General features: G+C 37.3%; 1 protein-coding gene across 7 annotated transcripts in view; it reads right to left on the bottom strand.

Annotated features, from left to right (window-relative positions):
• The window catches only part of LOC138333188 (sodium/calcium exchanger 1-like), a 198,659-nt gene extending 182,082 nt beyond the window's left edge, over positions 1–16,577 (bottom strand). Inside the window, exons 1-2 of one of the 7 annotated variants that reach the window (XM_069281375.1) lie at positions 16,513–16,577; positions 6,564–6,663 (exon numbers count right to left, since the gene is read on the bottom strand). The gene's annotated coding sequence lies outside the window, so the exon portion shown is untranslated. Of the gene's footprint in view, positions 1–6,563; positions 6,726–6,809; positions 6,839–16,512 lie in introns of those variants that run through there. The other 6 variants (XM_069281385.1, XM_069281386.1, XM_069281388.1 and 3 more) reach the window with 6 other exon arrangements.
• Between the last annotated feature and the right edge of the window lie 399 nt (positions 16,578–16,976).

Raw genomic sequence — 16,976 nt, 5'->3', positions numbered from 1 at the left:
GGGGGAATAATAGATAAAACATCAAATCTCTTAGGACTTTCAACCAAATCAAAATCATAGATTGAAAAAAGTGCAACCACAAAGCATATACCACAAACGGTATGAACCAGCATATTTAATGAAATCTAAGAAATGTTTCTGTAACAAGAATTCCACGGAACTGGATGTGTTGCCTGCACAGCATCACGCAAAATAGTTATTTACAGTTGAAAATATTATTAATAATAAGTTATCAAATCCTGTAACGCTTACAAATATTGATGGATTTTGACCAGTATCGAACCTATTTTAGATCTCATTGATATAAAGCAATACACCAAATTTGGTTGAAATCGGACAATAAATATAGTTATATAGCGGAAACCATGTTTTGACGATTTTAAAGTCCCGTAACTCTTGCAAATATTGATGTATTTTGACCATTATCCAACCCATCAAAGATCTCATTGTTGTAAAGCAGTATACCAAATTTGGTTGAAATCAGACAATAAATAATAAAGTTATTGAGCGTAAACCATGGATTTATCTGTTTTGACGATTTTAAAGTTCTGTAACTCTTGCAAACATTGACAGATTTTGACCATTATCGAACTCATCAGAGATCTCATTGATATAAAGCAATTTATAAAATTTTGTTGAAAATGTACAATAAATATTTAAATTATCGAGGGGAAACCAAGGATTTATCTGTTTTGACGATTTTAAAGTCACATAACTCTTGCAAATATTGACAGATCTTGACCATTATCGAACCCATCAAAGATCTCATTAATGTAAAGCAGTTTACCAAAGGAGAAGGTACGTTAAGACTCGAATATGGCCGCAAAATTAATTCTCCAGTAAAGAACAACATATTTTGCCATATAACAGTTGAATACATTTGCTAACACATTACATCCCGAAAATATCCCGCATGTGCCAATTATGTTCATTATGACGTCATCAACATGCAGTTTCCCGCCATTTTTCACAAAAATCATACTTCTTGAGTGGTTTTCTCTAAAAATAAATGTGGCCGCCTTCGTGGAGCAGAAAGAGATTTTCACACGTTGTGTATCATGTATTTACGCATATCCATGCAAAATATAAAATTGATCCAAGGTGGCGGCCAAATCCATTTCAAGCCTTTTCTAACCTAAAGATGATAAATTTCTAGCAAAATTTGGCGAGAAGAGGAAAATCATCAATTTGATGACGTATTTAGGTGGAGCACATCGTGTGCATGGTTATGAAAAATTATGTTTTGATGAATGGCAAGTATGAGAGTATTTATTGATGTGAAAATGATGTTGATCAAAGTTAATATTTTTCGGCCTAAAAAATTAAGGCCAAATACTGGTCCTATCATATCTACTCCTTTGGTTGAAATTGGACAATAAATAATTAAGTTATCACACGGAAACCGTTTCCCGGACGCCGACACCGACGCCGACATAGTGATACCTAAGTGTCGCCTGCACAGGCGACACAATAACTATACCAGTAACGAATTTTAACCCTGAAATTCCTACATTTTCTAAGACACAAATTGTTAATATCAAAGATGGCCACCTTTTAATTTCTCGAATAAACCAGATGTTAATAAAAACATCTATGATGCTAAACAGTTATGGTAATGGTATGTCATATGCAGGTTTTCAATTATAAATATATCAAGACTTCTTTCAAGTATAGATGAAAAATTGAAACATGGTCTAACAAAATGTCCAAACAAGGAATGGAAAGAAGGCAACAATATTGGAAAGACGGTTTACATGTTGCAAACAATCAGAACAGTTTGGACCCTTCATTTACATACAATAGGATCCCTATCAATGCAGAGTATAGAACCATGTCTGCATGCTATTTCACCCCAGAATGCACTCTCCCCTCAGACAGCTTTGGCTGTGACCAAGCCATATTAGGTATAATTGGTATATCGTCATGCAATACTCCAGCCATCAGATGCACATTGATTTTCTCTCAGAAGATTGCGTAAGTTCTAAATCTTCTACAAGACACCAATGTTGATATTTGTAATAAGCAGATCAGCGAGAGTATACATGATTATTCACACAGAATTAAATGTATAAGCTGACATCAATCATGTTTAAGTCTTTAATTTACAAGTGTTTTATAGCATACCATGGAACGTATCATGTTTTTATCAACATTGCAGTTAAAGCATAAGATATGTACTACAAACACATTTTTTCATAATAAATTCATAACACATCAATATCTGACCTTTAAACAAAATATCAACTAATCAGTGCCCATTTTTTTTTCTAAATCTACAGCATATTTCAATTATCAAGAAAAGTAGAAATTGTCAGCACTTTGGGGATGAGTCTAGGGGGACAGTAATTATAACAGTATGATTTTAATGCTGGCCTAGTGTTTGATAACTAGTGGCTATCCTAGGATATATGTAGGGAAACACACACTCAACTTGTTACCTCTGAGGAGTTTTCACAGGAAACGAAACACTATACATCATTATGTCCAGTAACTAACAGCTACCTGGTGACAAGGGACAATGGCCCAACCAGTCACTTAAATCTAAGAATCTTAATTTTTCATTAAGAGGGTCACTCTCAGTAAATGTCTTCAATGATACTAGTATACTACTGACACTCATTAAAATCAGACAAGGTCAAACTAAGTGTGATGATATTGAATAACTGTCAAGACATTATGATAGCGTTTCCACATCATCATGGTGCCATTGTAGCTTTTATATCATAGCATTGTTATCACTGTATACAACGTCATACAATTATATGTGCAGGCAAGCTTACCATCATCTGTCCATAACATTCCTCTCATCTCCTGTATTGCTAATACAATAGATTCTCTTCATCTCCTGACTTTCCAAGACAAAACCTTCTCTTTAACAAGAGATCCCAGAGGGATCTTGGCGCCCACCAAAAGAATGATCTATATCTGACAAAGGAAAGATGGATCTTTTCTCTACTTTTTAAACTTTTTCAAACATACTACATATAAAATTTGAGACAGATCGCTTCAGTACCTTTTGAGAAATAGCGGTAACAAACTTCAACTATCAAAATCCAAGATGACTCCTTGGCGGCCATCTTGTTGATCAATCGGTCCCAAATCACAATATGCACAACTAGGGCCCTAGGGGAACCTACATGTGAAATTTGAGAAAGATCCATTCAATACTTTCTGAGAAATAGCGATAACAAACTTTGAATAACAAAATCCAAGGTGGCTGCCTGGCAGCAATTTTGTTAACCGATTTATCCCAAAATGCAATATGCACAACTAGGTCCCTAGTGGAACCTACATATGAAATTTGAGACAGATCCCTTCAGTACTATCTGAGAAATAGCCATAACAAACTTTAACTATCGAAATCCAAGATGGCGGCCTGGCGGCCATCTTGTTCACCGATTGGTCCAAAAATGCAATATGCACAACAAGGGCCCTAGGGGAACCTACATATTAAATTTGAGAAAGATCCCTTTAGCACTTTTTGAGAAATGGGGATATCAAACCTTAACTATCAAAATCCAAGATGGCCATCTTGTTTTTCCTATCAGCCTCAAAATCTGTATGGCCCAAATAGGGACCAAGGGTAACCTCCATGTGAAGTTTGAACAAAATTCCTTCAGTAGTTCTCAAGAAATATTGAGAACAATCTTCAACTGCCAAAATCAAAGATGGCTGCCTGGCGGCCACCTTGTTTTTTCCGATCAGTCGCAAAATCTGTATGGCACAACTAGGGACCAAGGGTACCCTCCATGTGAAGTTTGAACAAAATCCCTTCAGTAGTTCTCAAGAAATATCAATAACAAACTTCAACTGCCAAAATCAAAGATGGCTGCCTGGCGGCCATCTTGTTTTTCCGATCAGCCTCAAAATCTGTATGGCACAACTAGGGACCAAGGGTAACCTCCATGTGAAGTTTAAACAAAATCCCTTCAGCTGTTCTCAAGAAATATTGATAACAAACTTCAACTGCCAAAATCAAAGATGGCTGCCTGGCGGCCATCTTGTTTTTTTGATCAGCCTCAAAATCTGTATGGCACAACTAGGGACCAAGGGTAACCTCCATGTGAAGTTTGAACAAAATCCCTTCAGTAGTTCTCAAGAAATATCGATAACAAACTTCAACTGCCAAAATCAAAGATGGCTGCCTGGCGGCCATCTTGTTTTTTCGATCAGCCTCAAAATCTGTATGGCACAACAGGGACCAAGGGTAACCTCCATGTGAAGTTTGAACAAAATCCCTTCAGTAGTTCTCAAGAAATATCGATAACAAACTTCAACTGCCAAAATCAAAGATGGCTGCCTGGCGGCCATCTTGTTTTTCCGATCAGCCTCAAAATCTGTATGGCACAACTAGGGACCAAGGGTAACCTCCATGTGAAGTTTGAACAAAATCCCTTCAGTACTTCTCAAGAAATATCGATAACAAACTTCAACTGCCAAAATCAAAGATGGCTGCCTGGCGGCCATCTTGTTTTTCCGATCAGCCCAAAATCTGTATGGCACAACTAGGGACCAAGGGTACCCTCCATGTGAAGTTTGAACAAAATCCCTTCAGTAGTTCTCAAGAAATATCGATAACAAACTTCAACTGCCAAAATCAAAGATGGCTGCCTGGCGGCCATCTTGTTTTTCCGATCAGCCTCAAAATCTGTATGGCACAAATAGGGACCAAGGGTAACCTCCATGTGAAGTTTGAACAAAATTCCTTCAGTAGTTCTCAAGAAATATTGAGAACAATCTTCAACTGCCAAAATCAAAGATGGCTGCCTGGCGGCCATCTTGTTTTTTTGATCAGCCTCAAAATCTGTATGGCACAACTAGGGACCAAGGGTAACCTCCATGTGAAGTTTGAACAAAATTCCTTCAGTAGTTCTCAAGAAATATTGATAACAAACTTCAACTGCCAAAATCAAAGATGGCTGCCTGGCGGCCACCTTGTTTTTTCCGATCAGTCGCAAAATCTGTATGGCACAACTAGGGACCAAGGGTAACCTCCATGTGAAGTTTAAACAAAATCCCTTCAGCTGTTCTCAAGAAATATTGATAACAAACTTCAACTGCCAAAATCAAAGATGGCTGCCTGGCGGCCATCTTGTTTTTTTGATCAGCCTCAAAATCTGTATGGCACAACTAGGGACCAAGGGTAACCTCCATGTGAAGTTAGAACAAAATTCCTTCAGTAGTTCTCAAGAAATATCGAGAACAATCTTCAACTGCCAAAATCAAAGATGGCTGCCTGGCGGCCATCTTGTTTTTTCCGATCAGTCGCAAAATCTGTATGGCACAACTAGGGACCAAGGGTACCCTCCATGTGAAGTTTGAACAAAATCCCTTCAGTAGTTCTCAAGAAATATTGATAACAAACTTCAACTGCCAAAATCAAAGATGGCTGCCTGGCGGCCATCTTGTTTTTCCGATCAGCCTCAAATTTCTGTATGGCACAACTAGGGACCAAGGGTAACCTCCATGTGAAGTTTGAACAAAATCCCTTCAGTAGTTCTCAAGAAATATCGATAACAAACTTCAACTGCCAAAATCAAAGATGGCTGCCTGGCGGCCATCTTGTTTTTTTGATCAGCCTCAAAATCTGTATGGCACAAATATGGACCAAGGGGACCCTCCATGTGAAGTTTGAACAAAATCCCTGCAGTTTTTAAGAAATAGTGATAACAAGCATTGTTTACAGACGGACGACTGACGACGGACCACGGACCACGGACGCAGGGCGATTTGAATAGCCCACCATCTGATGATGGATGGCTAAAAAGAAGTCTCTTGTCTTTCCAAGAGAAAACCTTGAATTCTCTCAGACTCTTGTCTTAAGTCTAGACAAAAGATGTATTGGTGTTGGGAATCAGTTGTAAAATCATAATCGATGATCGGTTTAGGACACCCTATTAATAATCGATACTATTTACAAAAAACTCTATATATTTAACCTTTTACTTTCTCTGTAGAATCTAAGAAAGATATCCTATGAACCAACAGTACAAATAAGTTTTTTTTTTATTTCAAATTGTTGTTTATCTAACATGTCTCAAGACATTTTAAAATGTGGTTTTGCTCTAAATACACACATAATGAAGGTTCAGAACAGTATAAAATAAACACAAGTTATCTCCCATTTCAATAATCGATTATTGACTTTCATAATTGATAGTCTTTAGGAAAATCATAATCGATTGATCATCGATTAAAATCAAGAATCGGTCCAACACGAAGATGGATACTATAATTGTCTAATTGAAAGACAATGTTGAAATACCTATAGCATAATCAAGACAGATGCTATGATATGTGTCTCATGCCTTAGGACTGGCTGCATGAAAAAAAAAAAACAGGAAAAAATATCAATTCCTACTGAGTACCCAGAAACCAGTGTGATGAACAGAACCAATTGCAATGAATTTGAGTCAAAGAAGCTCCGTCAGCTGAGCAACAAAGACATATTTGACACCATGTATTTTACAAGCCACATTGACCTGCTCCTTTTACATAAAATGCACACATGTAATACAACAAAAACCTTAAGTCTATCATAAACAAATAATTAAACACCTTACCTGTGTCTACCTTCGTTAACAAGAATCCCCCAGCCCAGTGTTGCCTGTGTACCTGTATCCTCTGTGTCCATGTTTAGGTCAGTAAAGCCTCGTCTCGCCTCTAACAGATAATGATAACAATATACTTCAACTTAAATGTACACAATATACTCAGGTAAGTCAATGAATGTTTAAAACAAGGATGCACCGTGTGTCCATTCAGTTACCAGATAACACAAGTACATACTTAGAAAATATGCTACCTACACATCAAAATCTACACAGATGACCAGTTTGAATTTGACTAAATATTTAAGCACACTGTCAACATCAACTCTAGGTTATTTCAACATTTTGATATCTTACTCACTCTACTAGTTTAAAATCTATACCCAAGTGATATGCTATCTCTGATAGATTTTTTTTTTCTTTTTTGATAAAATGTATCACAACAAAATATGTTTACATTCAGATTAGCTTACATCATACATGTAATAGCACCTATAAAAACAAGAGGCCCAGAGGGCCTGTATCGCTCACCTGGTTATTGTAATGCCCAGTAATGTTCTGATTACAGGTTCATTGTTTCTTTTCTGAAGAAATTTAAGATTTACCTCTGATTTCCCTATTGGGATCCATTGCTCCAGGGGGTCAGCGCCAAAATTTATACAAACAATGTTCCCCTTCCCCAAAGATGAATCTGGCCATATTAGTTACATTCCATGCAGAAGTCTATGATTAGTAGCGATTTAAAGGATTTACCTCTATTACCCCTATTGGGCCCCGCCCCTCCTGCCCCCTGGGGGTCAGAGCCAAAAATTTATACAAACTCTGTTCCCCTTCCACTAAGGATGATTCTGGCCAAATTTGGTTACATTCCATGCAGAACTCTATGACTAGTAGCGATTTGAAGGATTTACCTCTATTTCCTCTATTGGGCCCCGCCCCTCCTGCCCCCTGGGGGTCAGAGCCAAAATTTATACAAACTCTGTTTCCTTTCCTCCAAAGATGTTTCTGGCCAAATTTGGTTACATTCCATGCAGAAGTCTATGACTAGCAGCGATTTAAAGGAAATGTTGATGGACGGACAACGGACGGATGGATGCCGCGCCATGACATAAGCTCATCGGCCCTTCAGGTCAGATGAGCTAAAAACTATGCCAGAAACTCAAACTAAAGGGTGATCTGGTTTACAACTCACCAATCTAACCAATTTTATGTAAAAGATCTCGCTAGTCACGCTGTGTTGTGAGTGACTTTAAAGTATTCATCAGGATATCTATCTGATGGTTAAAGTATTTTTATATGCTTTTGAGTATTTACCTCTTTGAGGACAGTTTCGAGTTATGCCACCTAACCTATAGAAACACTGAAGGTAGTTTCTGGTAATTAGTGTTTATTCTATTTAGCAAACGGAATGACTGGGTTAGCCCATTAGCAATTCAATATAAGCGACAGGATGTGCTGCTCTTAGTCTTTAGTAGGGCTGTAACGAGTACCCGGGTGACCCGTCACGAGTCGGTTTGAAGCTTGACCCTGGTTGAAAATTGTGCACCCGATACCCTAAGCATGTAGTAGCAATAATAGCACAATAAAGAATACAAGAGATCCCAGAGGGATCTTGGCGCCCACCAAAGAATGATCGTTGTCTGACAAACGAAAGAGGGATCTTTTCTCTTTTTAAACTTTTACTACATATTACTACATAGGAAATTTGAAAAAGATCCTTTGAGTAATTTCTGAGATATATAACAGTAACAAACTTCAATTTCAAAATCCAAGATGGCTATCTGTCGGCCATCTTGTTCACCGATCGGTCCCCAAATGCAATATGCACAACTAGACCCCTAGGAGAACCTGCACATGCATTTTGAGACAGATCCCTTCAGTAGTTTCTGAGAAATAGCAGTAACAAACTTAAATTGTCAAAATGCAAGATGGCGTCATGTCAGCCATCTTGTTAACAAATCAGTACCAAAAGCAATATGCACAACTAGGGCCCTAGGGGAACATGAAATTTGAGAAGAATCACTTTGGTACTTTCTGAGAAATAGCAGTAAGAAACTTTAACTATCAAAATCCAAGATGGCGGCCTGTCGGCCATCTTCTTGACAGATTGGTCTCAAAATGCAATATGCACAACTAGACCCATTTGGAAACCTACAGGTAAAATTTGGGAGATATCCCTTCAATACTTTCTGAGAAATAGCTGTAACAAACTTTAACTATCAAAATCCAAGATGGCAGCCTGGTGGCCATTTTGTTGACCGATTGGTCCTAAAATGCAATAGGCACAAAAAGACCTCTATGGGAACCTACATGTAAAATTTGAGAGAGTTCTTCCAGTACTCTCTGAGAAATAGCGGTAACAAACTTTAACTATCAAAATCCAAGATGGCTGCCTGGTGGCCATTTTGTCAACCGATTGGTCCCAAAATCCAATATGCACAACTAGGGCCCTAGGGGAACCTACATATGAAATTTGAGTAAGATCCCTTAAGTACTTTCTGAGAAATAGCAGTAACAAGAATTGTTAACTGACGGAAGGACAGAAGGACGGACGGAAGGACGGACGGATGATGGACCACAGACGAAAAGCGATTTGAATAGCCCACCATCTGATGATGGTTGGCTCAAAATGTAATTGAACATTATTTACGTTAAATTGTTTTGAATTTTTGATATAACGACCGTTTGGATGGGTTATCTAATAAATAGGGCGGAACTACAAATAATATATACAAATATGAATAATTCATAGTTCCATATATATTTAAAAATATTTAAAACACGTGATATAAGTATTTTCCGTGTGGAGGGCGATGACCATTACTTCAAGTCAGACTAAGGCACGATTTATTTTTTCTTAAAAAAACCCAATATACATTTGTCAATAATTTCATTCAATAATAAACGATTTTGCTTTCAACAAAATATTTTAATTACAGTGGAGGGGGGGGAATACCTCTTCAATGAGAAACCACATAAACTAGAACATGCACAAGAGAAAAGATCTCACAGGCGAAATGCTAACAGCTACAAAAACCCAGTCCATATTAAATTTTGCTAACAAAACCACCAGAATGCTTCCAAAGGAATTTAGCAGTTATGTGCGCCATGGATTTGCGTCCAATCGACATCATATCTGTTACAGGTTTTCGCTTTTTTCTTCACTTAACCCTAACTACAAACTCAAGTCTAGAGCCACTGTGAAAGGTTATACAGACAAACTGTATGATGAAACAAATGAGCCAATTGTAAAACAATTGACGGATTCCATTGTTGCCTTGACGACAGACAGTTGGACCTCTCTGGCGACAGATAGATACATGTGTTTGACTGCACATTACTTAAACGCAAACTGGGAATTGTGTAACAAACTACTTGCAACACGTGTCATAGAAGATCGACACACTGGCATTAATATTGTCAAAGTCCTCAAAGACATCACGACCGAATTTCAAATAAAAGAAGTCTCGGTTCTGGTAACGGACAATGCATCCAAAATGTCAAAGGCTGCTGAAGAAGCAGGTATTGACCACACAAGTTCCTTTGCCCATACATTGCAGCTGGCAATCAACGATGGTTTGAAAATACAAACTATCGCACGTACCATTGGTGCAGCCAGGAAAGTAGTTGGCCACTTCAATCACTCCGTACTCGCCACTGAGGCCTTAAAAAAAAAGAACAAAATAAAAACAGGAAAAAACCCTTAAATGTCGTGCAAGATGTCCAGACTTGATGGAATTCTAGCTTCTTCATGCTCCAAAGGTTGTTGGAGTAACATGTCCCAATATGTAGTGTCTTGTTTAACGAGCAGGTTACAAAACCTTCTGAACGATCAAAATTTGACATAACTGATTCGCAATGGAAAGTTGTCAAAGACATCGTCCCAGTTTTACAACAACTGGCCGATGCAACAGATCCTTGGGGCTGAAAGCCAACCCACATCAAGCAGTGTATTCGTGATGGTCGGGAAATTTTTACAAAACGATCTCTCCGGAACTGAACTTGATTCAGGTGTCATTACGCAGTTCAAATCTCTTGTACGGGAAAGCTTGGCAAGAAGGTATGGTTTCTCCAATGACGTCTTCCCGACTGGCGAAGCACTTACTTCCCCACTTATGTATGCATCGGCGTTTGATCCGCGTTATAAATCTTTGCGATTTTTGCGTGAAAGTGACCGCGAAAAGGTCATTCAAAACATGAAAGATTTGATTCATACTTCTACTGCTGCGGGAACAACCTCAACCGCTACAGTAACATTTCAAAATGAAATCAAAACTGAGCCTGACTCACCTCCAACAAAGAAAGCGCGCCATATGTCTGTTTTTTATCCTATCAAAGGCGATGTTGTAGATCTGACTGAAGAAATAACGACTAACACAGGCGCAGATTATGACGAATTCCTAAATAAAAGGTCAGGGAGCGTGATGCGTTGTTATGGTGGAAACCATACGAAATGAAATACCAAAATATATCTAGACTGGCCAGAAAAAATCTTGCAGTGCCGGCAACTTCTGTTCCTAGCGAGCAAACATTTTCAGCAGCCGGACGAACGATTACCAAATTAAGGGCCTCATTAGATCCCACAAATGTCGATAGAATCTTGTTTCTGAATAAAAATATGCTCAGAAGTAGCGATAACACGTACGATATTTCGAACCCTGCAGCAGCTCAGTGTCTAAATATAAAAGCTGAACCATGCGATCGCAATTCAACAGACACCGGTCTGCATGAAGAAAATTGTCCGCCAACATCAAACTCGCCGGCTTTGCCAAGTCTTCCCGATGACATACAGTAGGTACATTTTGTATACAACAAATGAACACTGAAATTCTGCTATGTGTCTCATGACTTATAAGGACAGTATACCTACACAGATCTTCTGTTTTTGTTCTGAATTTGATCAATAAAATTGCAAACTGTTCACGTACATCGTATCTTGTTCTTTGTTTTTCTCCTCTATAATAGATGATTCTATTTACCTGAGTTACTACAATATATCTATGTTTCCGGTCATGTGCAAAGCGAACGTCAGAGGTCAACACAAGTTACACAATGGCTTCCTTTGCTAGTTGAAGCGCGAGTCTATTTACATTCATTGTAGAGTACCATACGCATAGTTTCTTCTTTAGTAGTATAACTCGAACAGCAAGGGACCATATGCATAGTTTCTTCTTTAGTAGTATAACTCGAACAGCAAGGGACCAGATCATAAGTTCGAGGAATACGGGGTATTCGACTCATCCGAGGTTGGTCACGATCAACATTCAAAATGTCCGGTTTCAAACTATGACAAACAATGCACGGACATGACATTTTAATTACCCTATCTTTCAGCATTTTGGATTTCTTTATTAAAGAGTTTTATTGATAGCAATATCAAGTTGAACAAGAGATCCCAGAGGGATCTTGGAGCCCACCAAAGAATGATATATGTCTGACAATGGAAAGAGGGATCTTTTCCCTGCTTTTCAAACTTTTTCAAACACACTATATATAAAATTTGAGACATATCGCTATAGTACTTTCTAAGAAATAGTGATAACAAACTTTAAGTATCAAAATCCAATATGGCGGCCTGTCGGCCATCTTGTTTACCGATCGGTCCAAAAATGCAATATGCACAACTAGGGTCCTAGGGGAAGCTACATATGAAATTTGAGAAAGATCCCTTCTGCACTTTTTGAGAAATAGCAGTAACAAACTTTAACTTTAAAATTCAAGATGGCCGCCTGTCGGCCATCTTGTTCACCGATCTGTCCCAAAATGTAATATGCACAACTAGGGCCCAAGGGGAACCTATATATGAAATTTGAGAAAGATCCCTTAAGCACTTTTTGAGAAATAGCGGTAACAAACTTTAAGTATCAAAATACAAGATGGCCGCCTGTCGGCCATCTTGTTGACCGATTGGTCCCAAAATGCAATATGCACAACTAGGGTCCTAGGGGAAGCTACATATGAAATTTGAGAAAGATCCCTTCAGCACTTTCTGAGAAATAGCGGTAACAAACTTCAACTATCAAAATCCAAGATGGCCGACATGTTAGATGATTGGTCCCAAAATGCAATATGCACAACTAGGGTCCTAGGGGAAGCTACATATGAAATTTGAGAAAGATCCCTTCAGCACTTTCTGAGAAATAGCGGTAACAAGAATTGTTAACGGACGGACGGAAGGACGGACGGAAGGACGGACGGACCACGGACGAAAGGCGATTTGAATAGCCCACCATCTGATGATGGTGGGCTAAAAATATGTATAACATAAATTTAGCATTTGAAAAAGCTAACGAGAAAGCCCTTAATCAAATATTATTCACATCAGAGTAAGCGATCGTCATCTAGGTTAATGTACAATCCGTATAGGTCAACAAGAAGTACATTTTCTATTATTTGATTATCACAAATCATTCAAGCATTTACAAAATACATGCTCACAATAAAATTATTAACCAGCATATTTACGGACATAAGAAATGATATCTATAGATGTCTATTTAATAAAAGCGTAACGTTGGGTTACATGTGTTTACGAGTAAAGTTAAAAAATACAATTTACGGAAAAAGATACGAAACGTACTGATAAAATGTACTTTGCATATATTGTTTGATATCGTTTACATCTTTTGGCAAATAACATTGTGTTAGTCTGTCGAATTAAACCAACAAAGAAATTTTAAAAAATAAACTTTTATAATTAGGCGGGCGTCAGCAATATCTTCCGCCTCTTTTGTCATTTCACAATGCGTACTTTCTATTAACACGGATCAACAACTTCCGTATTTTCGTATTTACAGCGAAGATTATTACGAGAGAAACATCAATAACTTAATGCCTTTTCTGAAATATTTAAATAAAGTTAGCATCAAACAACGACTTGCGATCGTGTAGGTAGGTAATAATGACACCGTTAATCCCTTAATTACCTAAAGGTTTGATACGCTACTTGTATAAACACAAGATCGTGATCCATGTCGGTCAGTGCAGTCAGGTGTGACACAGGTAAAAAAATCTCAAGGGCCGATCACCTGTTCGACGAATACATGGGTAAATACTATGTATTTGATGAAACGGGGACATATTTCTGTTCGAGGAATAAGGGGTATACGACGAATAGCTGTTCGAGCTATCCGGGGTTTTGTTACATAGATTAAATAGAGAGATGGTCGGGACCGTACGACCAGTTCGACGAATAGGGGGTATTCGAGGAATCCGGGTTCGAGTTAGAGGGGTTTTACTGTATTCTGAATAAGGGACTACAGCCCTAGTCTTAAGCGATATGCTTCATCATAGTAGAACTTCACACTATCACAAGGAGACAACAATTATGTACTTGCAATCTCCACTTCAACACACTCTCTACAAGAATCCTCTAACATAGGTGATAGTTGATCAATAGTAATTAAAATTTTCAATCGACAGTAAAATAAAAACAAACCAAAACTTTATTTTATCTAAGATATCTTGATATTAGAAATATTCTTCTCGCAAAACAACTTAAAAAACAATCTTGGTAGTATTGGTCAAGTTTGAAGCATATTCCGACATCAAAATCATTCATCCATCCATCAATGTCAAAGTATGAACTTTGTTGTATCCGAAAGGATCCATTAAATGGTAATCCCTAAGATCCTAAAAGTACCACATCTTTCACTGCTTACTGGTCATCAGTCAAGGTCAATTACATTTTACTGCATCATTTATTACATATCATAGGAGTGTATCAGAAACTATTGCCACAGTGCCAAAGTCTCCTCGGATTTTGGTTTTTCTTAAACTTTTATTGTAACAGAAATTAAACAACTCAATCCTTTCTGTGGAAAGGATAGTTGTCTTAAAAGTTTTTCTTTCCTACTTCATTGGGACAGGTTAAAATTATAAATTCATAAATTCATATCTGAAAGATAATTTCAAGAAGTCATTTTTATTTGGGAGAGAAAGAGAGAAATAGACAGAAAGTCATAGACCATACAAAGTAAAGTCTCTCAACAACAAATTTTTTCTTGAGTAGTTTTTGGAAACCACCTGGATGACTTTTTCAGCCCTAACTGTAGTCAGTTTGGAGTTACAGACTAATCAGGAGTGAGATTCAGTCACATGACTCCTGAAGTGACTAACCCTAAGGAATGTGACTGATTCAGGCTAGCATATACAGGTGGTAACATCCCATTTCCTCGGTGAGAGCAGATATGAATGCTGAGACAGAGATGAAGATGAAATCTAATAGCATTCAGAATGCATAATAGTATTGCATGCAATAATTAAAATTTGTAGTCAATGATCACTCTTATTGGATACAGGTTTCAAATCACAGAGCTTTTCCTTACTGCTTTGGGAATGGGGCTTGTGGCTTTGAATTTGGGAAAATAAATATTTATGTACTTTCTGAAGCCTAAAAAATTAGATTTTTTATTTCCAGTGTAGTTTATGTACTTTCTGAAGCCAATTCACTTAAGCATTGAATGTGTTTCAGTTGGTATTCATAGTCAATATAAATGCCAACTGGGTAGAGGCATATTCCATGAAGTGCGCTAGCGCTTCATGTTGAATTTGTCTCTGTTCAGTTGGCATTCATATGAATGCCAACTGAAAGATGTTCAATGAAATCCTAATGAATTTTGCAACTATAATGAATTAAACATTCATCATGGATGAAACAGCCATTTGAACAGCCGTTTTCCATGATCGCTGGCACGACAATTGTGACGTCACAGTGATAATGACGTCATAATAAGTGCTTGAAGTTCATAGAATATGTGAATGCAAACTGCGCTTGGTAAGGTCACATAGTGGGACTGCAGTAAAAATGTAAATATAAATATTCAAAGCCTTCGCCAATTAAGTTCATGCATCATATTTGGATAGTTTTTGGAAACTTTGGTTTTTGGGAAATTTAAGGCTTGAATTGGGAAAAATTTGCCATGGGATATGGGGCCGAAATTTTGCCCCAAATCATGCTGAAAAAAAACCCGTAATCATGTCCACCACTGACTGAATTGGTATTTGGCAATGTTATCATCTTATACTTTTTAATTTTCATTAGATTTTATTCTATTTCCATATGCAATATACCAAAATACTCTCAATACCATCTTTAATTCTTACTCACTTTCAATATCACAATCATACTCATATCGTCATCATCTTCATCATCATATCATCATTTTCATCACGATCATTTTATTCATTAACATCACCTCTTATTCATCACCATCCTTAGAAATCATCTAATACTTTGTGCTCTATCATGTTTTTCTTTTTTTTTCAGTTAGCCAAATAAAGACTAGGAAATCTATTTGGTACAGTATGGGTTTTTAATGGATTTCAAATCTTTGCAATAAATCATAGTTATTAATAAATGAATAAATTAGATTAAATTGAATTCTAAGCTTCTATTATTAATCCAGGTCTCTTCATCATTTTATTATCCTATAGTTTAATATAAGAGTGTCAAATGTGAACTTGTGTAATCGAAGAAGAAGAAACATGTCGACTGACAATGACTAAGCAGAATATGTTATAGGCTGGTCTGCTTTTAGGTCAAGAGTTATGATAATCTATGAAAACAAACAAAAAACATGGAAGTTGTTTTCATCCTGTTCTAAACGGAAACGTTTTCGTGTTTTATCTTAGGTATTTGACATTTCAATATGCAGAGATAGCTCCCTTTGTTCCCAGAACAGGATTTTGTATCGTTATCAACTATGAATTCCAATGTCTCTACAAACAGAATACAATACAGAAGTAAAGATACCATGTCAGCATTGAACATTTTTGTCATAAATGATCTTTACAAACTGAATAGCCTATCGAGACATCTCTTTTTTTCAATTCCAAGCAATTTTATTCTTCTTAAACAGTTACATTAGACTTATCAAAAACCTTCCTGTCTTTAGTTTGTGAGTGTATCTAAAGTTCAGAAGAGATTCACAACATATTGTATTGTTGTCTTCAATCTTACCTCACAGTTCAGTTTCTGTACCTCAAAAGTTCAAGTCGCCCCATCCGGCCGCCATTTTATGACGTCACATCACCGCAGGTGGCATCTCAAAAATGGTATTGGCACGAGCTGCAACATGATATTTCACAATCGAATCTGAATATTGCCGTTAGAACCACTTTTATAAATGTTTTATCAACTGAATACAGGGACCTACTTTTTAAGAACAGAACAATATTCCTTAATTAAGATAATTCAGTCTATAAGATGACGTTCAATGACGTCGAACAGAAATGCCTGAGGTGTTATCTTCAGTTATCATTTTTGTTATTGATAACAACGAAATGTATAAAATTAATTGTTAACAGTAAAAAGCTAGAATCTAGATTGTGGTTGGATTATTTGGAGTGTAATCTAGTTTTGCGAGGAAAGTTTGTTTGGTGGGAATTTCAAACTATCCTATTAGAGCCATAGGGACCTGACAT

This window comes from Argopecten irradians, chromosome 10 (assembly GCF_041381155.1).
Source record: "Argopecten irradians isolate NY chromosome 10, Ai_NY, whole genome shotgun sequence".
NCBI lineage: Eukaryota > Metazoa > Mollusca > Bivalvia > Pectinida > Pectinidae > Argopecten > Argopecten irradians.
The sequence above is the reverse complement of the archived record's forward strand: the minus strand, read 5'-3'. Positions and strand labels throughout refer to the sequence as shown.